Here is a 5,485-nt window from a genome sequence, read left to right as displayed (position 1 = left end):
CACCAGGTGTATATATATATATATATATATGTATATAGATAGATAGATAGACATATACATATATATATATTATATATATATGAACATCAATGGAATTTGTATCTTTGTGGTTCCAGTACCGGTGGCACACAAGAAAACCATCCGAACGTGGCCGTAGCCAGTACCGCATCGACTGGCCTCCGTGCTGTGGGCACAACAAACACCATCTGATCGTGGCTGTTCTCCAGCCTCATCTGGCACCTGTGTCGGTGGCACATAAAAACACCATCCGAAGACCCGGCGACGTAGTCAGTCCACCTGTGCATACCTTCCTACTTATGACACTTGTGAAGACCTGTTGAGGCAAGTGTGTGACACTTGTGTAGACCTGTTGAGGCAACTGAAAATCAAATCAAATCAAATCAAACCAAATCAAAATAGATGAACATCAATGGAATTTGTATCTTTGTGGTACCAGTACCGTTGGCACACAAGAAAACCATCCGAACGTGGGCGTAGCCAGTACCGCATCGACTGGCCTCTGTGACGTGGGCACATAACAAACGCCATCCGATCGTGGCCGTTCGCCAGCCTCATCTGGCACCTGTGTCGGTGGCACATAAAAACACCAACCGAAGACCCGGCAAGACTAGTCAGGCCATAACCCGTGGCCCCTACTTGGGACGTAGTCAGTCCACCTGTGCATACCTTCCTTCCTTCCTGTGACACTTGTGAAGACCTGTGAAGACCTGTTGAGGCAAGTGAAAATCAAATCAAATCAAATCAAAATAGATGAACATTAATGGAATTTGTATCTTTGTGGTACCAGTGCCGGTGGCACACAAGAAAACCATCCGAACGTGGCCGTAGCCAGTACCGCATCGACTGGCCTCCGTGCTGTGGGCACGTAACAAACACCATCCGATCGTGGCCGTTCGCCAGCCTCATCTGGCACCTGTGTCGGTGGCACATAAAAACACCATCCGAAGACCCGGCAAGACTAGTCAGGCCATAACCCGTGGCCCCTACCTGGGACGTAGTCAGTCCACCTGTGCATACCTTCCTTCTTGTGACACTTGTGAAGACCTGTTGAGGCAAGTGAAAATCAAATCAAAACAAATCAAAATAGATGAACATCAATGGAATTTGTATCTTTGTGGTACCAGTGCCGGTGGCACACAAGAAAATCATCCGAACGTGGCCGTAGCCAGTACCGCATAGACTGGCCTCCGTGCTTTGGGGACGTAACAAACACCATCCGATCGTGACCGTCCGCCAGCCTCATCTGGCACCTGTGTCGGTGGCACATAAAAACACCATCCGAGCGTGGCCGTCTGCCAGCCTCGTCTGGCACCTGTGTCGGTGGCACATAAAAACACCATCCGAGCGTGGCCGTTCGCCAGCCTCGTCTGGCACCTGTGTCGGTGGCACATAAAATCACCCACTACACTCTCGGAGTGGTTGGCGTTAGGAAGGGCATCCAGCTGTAGAAACACTGCCAGATCTGACTGGCCTGGTGCAGCCTTCGGGCTCCCCAGACCCCAGTTGAACCGTCCAACCCATGCTAGCATGGAAAACGGACGCTAAATGATGATGATGATGATGATGATGATATATATATATATATAATATATATATATACTAGCAGTATCGCCTGGCGTTGCTCGGGTTTGTAAGGGAAATAACTATATAAGCATTTTTAGTGAGTTACTTCCTTTATAGATGCCAATTCGGGCTTTCTTAGCCATTTCTGTTTTGGTGTCTTCAAGCCATGAAGTCGTTGTTCTAAAAGAACGCTGGTCTCCTTGACAACGCATTACGACATTGATTTCCTTAAACTCCCTTCCCCACAGCTTCACGAGGGAGGGAAGAAGGGGGAGAAGCAAACACAGGTGCAGGTGTTTGAGCGTGGACGCCAACTCCGCCGCCATCGACACACGAAAAATTATGCATTAAAATGGAATAAAAAATGATGTTAAATTATTTTTTAAATCGTAGACTCATCGTAGACGCGCGCTAATAGCCAGACGGGCTCGATATTAATCACGACTATAAGATACCCGAATTTGATTAAACTGCACCGCAAAATGTGGGAGGAGTTAGGAATCTAAATCGTAGGAGACAGACACTCACACAACTACAGTTTTATATATATACTAGCAGTATCGCCCGGCGTTGCTCAGGTTTGTAAGGGAAATAACTATATAAGCATTTTTAGAGAGTTACTTCCCTTATAAATTCGGGCTTTCTTAGCCATTTTTGTTTTGGTGTCTTCAAGCCATGAAGTCGTTGTTCTAAAAGAACGCTGGTTTCCTTCACAACGCATTACGACGTTGATTTCTTTACACTCCCTTCCCCACAGCTTCACGAGGGAGGGAAGGGGGAGAAGCAAACAGGTGCAGCTGTGAGCGTGGACGCCAACTCCGCCGCCATCGACACACGATGCATTTTATGCATTAAAATGGAATAAAAAATGATGTTAAATTATTTTTAAAATCGTAGACTCATCATTGACGCGCGCTAATAGTCAGACGGGCTCGATATGAATCACGACTATAAGATACCCGAATTTGGTTAAACTGCACCGCAAAATGTGGGAGGAGTTAGGAATCTAAATCGAAGGGGACAGACACTCACACAACTAGAGTTTTATATATATATATATATATATATATATATATAGTAAAAGTAATTAAGATTCAAGTGAGTTCTGTTGAATTCACATGAATGAGGTACTTAACTTAGGTGCACCAGAAATCTATATGGTATTAACCATAAGATAATGCGGGGTGATTATAAGCAAGAAAAAAGCAACAAAAATGGATCAATATTTCGGTACAATTGTTTCGTACGAAGACACCATTATTAAGGCTGCAAATATTGCAGCAAATACACGTGGCCCGTACTCATCAGCCGAAAAAACATCTGAGTTCTCCAAACATCAAAGGGGGGTGAGGCTACACTCATGAAACATTTGGGATAGTTCTATAAAAATCAGATTTAGATAATAAACGGACATCCAAAGATCTTTAATGTTGCACAGTCAAATAACAGGCTTTAAAAAAGTATTTTAAAAAACCTCTTAGTTTCACAGAAATTGAAAATGTAAATCCATCCATAATAATGACGAATGTTTGAATTCTGGAGATATGAGGAGAGATTTCATACTCACAGACGATGTATTTATCCATAATTAGTTCATAATAAAGTGATCAGAAATGCAAACAGCATACCTTCATACATCAGGAAACCCACTTTATTATGAACTAATTATGGATAAATACGCTCAGTGAGATTGGTGATGGGATCGCCATTCTGGTCCAAAATGGTTTTGTTACCACTCCAGCCTGTCTTTGTGCTCGATCGAAGGAGGCTGTAGAGCTTACAGGAGTCCCCAGCAGATGCGGCATGTTCCATGTCTTCAGCCACCGTCCTCCAGAATTTATTTCGATCAGCGCGGGCAGAACAGGCAGCTTCACGGCACAGTTGTCTGTAGGTATCGGATTTGTTGCATCGAGCTTGTTTCGCTTTTTCAGCAATTTCGATTGTTCGGCCCGAGATCCAATCTTTGTCTTTTCGCTTAGTAGTGCCAAGTGTTGTGGACATCACAGATTGAAGATTATGTTTGACCACTTGCCAGACTTCATCTGAGGAAGCAGATTGAAGGACTTTGAGCCCGTTAAACTGATTTGTTAATTTGATACGGAATAAATGTTCGGTTTGGTTACTTTTTAGCTTCGAGATATCATATCTTAGAGGCTTAGAGTGATACTTGATGGCCTTGAGATGAAGACGTAGTTTTGCCCATCCTAATATATGATCAGAACCATGTTCACTGCTGGTTTCTGTGCCTCTGAACATTCGACAATCAAGGACACTCGACGACCAGCGGCTTCTAACGAGAAAATGGTCAATCTGGTTTGCTGTGACACCATCATTGGAGTACCAACTAAGAAGATGGTGCCGTGGATGTTGAAAGCGCGTGCTGGAAACAGTAAGATGATTTGCAGCAGCGAAATTGACAAGTCTTTCACCATTGGTGCATTGGTTGCCAATCGCAAACCATCCCAGTATGTGGTCATAAGTGGTGTTACTTGGTCCTGTGTGGGCATTCCAATTGCCTGCAATGATTAGAATGTTGCTTGCGGGTATACGATCAACAACTGCCTGTAAAGCATCATGGAAGGAGTCTTTAACTTCATCAGAAGCGTTGAGAGCAGGAGCATAGACAACAATGACACTGATGTTGATAGCTGAACTTCTGAGGCGGATACGGGCTAGATGGGTGGGGGAGATAGGTTCCCAGGCAAGGAGTGACGCATTGGCGTGATCGTTGAGGGTGAAGGCAACTCCATGAAGGCCAGAGTTATCAGTTGCTCCACTGAGGTAGAGATGGTATGATGCATCGTGTTGGGATACTTTGATTTTGCGATAACCAGAATCAGGAAGTCTAACTTCAGAGAGGCATGCAATATCGATGTTATATTTGGAGAGAGTGTGCATTGTTAGTGCCTGTGTTTCTTCATTCATCAGGGATCTGATGTTCCAAAAGCCAAAGAAATGCATTCTTCCATGTTGCATTAGCATCCCAGTTTGCTGATTTAACACTCTCCTCACTGGGGCAGCGAGTGCATCAGCGATAATGGACTACGTGTGGGCAGTCATCTAAAAGTTTTTGTTCGTCATGATGCTGACATAAGTTCCTTGTCTTTCCTGATGAGAAGGCGGCATAATGCACCCTTTATTCCTTCGGAATTGAGAATATGCAGTCTTCGAAACATATGTCGAGAATAAAGGAATTTTGTTAAATCGTCGTTCGACTCCATTCTTTCATTTATTTATAGTAAAAAAACACACAAATTTCCACACGAAAGCACGTGATTTCTGCCCTTGGCATGTAGCTTCAACCGTGTTTTCTGATGTGAATTTGCTACCCGGGTATCGGTTAACCGAATTATCCATACTGGGATAATTCATTCAACTACTTAAACATATATATATATATATATATATATTTGTTGTACAAGATTTTTTATGTGAAGTTGTGTGTTGAAACAGACATTGTTGTATTTCGGAGTGGTCATTTTGCCAGTTTAGCCAATAAAAACACACACACTATATATTTGGTGTTACTTTGCTTCAGTGTTATTTATTTTTTACATTAATTTTAATCTTATTTTGGCCAGAGTTCTTTCGTCACACTCCTGTGACCGCATTAGTGGTCCTTTGTTTTCTTCTTTGTGTGTCTCTCCTTACTAACCGTCAGCCATTTTGCATTTCTATTGTATGTGTCTTCCATATATAAATAAATGAAGTATGCGCATAGTGAGAGTGAGAGAGAAAGTTATGCGAGAGGGGAAGTGTGTTGGAATGAGTGTATAGGATATTGAGAGAGTGAGTGCATATTGTCTACCTGTGTCCTAATTACAAACAAGAAAGCTACATGGAGACCACAGGTGAGTTTGAGGAAGTGACATATTTACTCTTTCATTTCTTATTTTATTTC

This window comes from Octopus sinensis, linkage group LG5 (genome assembly GCF_006345805.1).
Source record: "Octopus sinensis linkage group LG5, ASM634580v1, whole genome shotgun sequence".
NCBI lineage: Eukaryota > Metazoa > Mollusca > Cephalopoda > Octopoda > Octopodidae > Octopus > Octopus sinensis.
The sequence above is the reverse complement of the archived record's forward strand: the minus strand, read 5'-3'. Positions refer to the sequence as shown.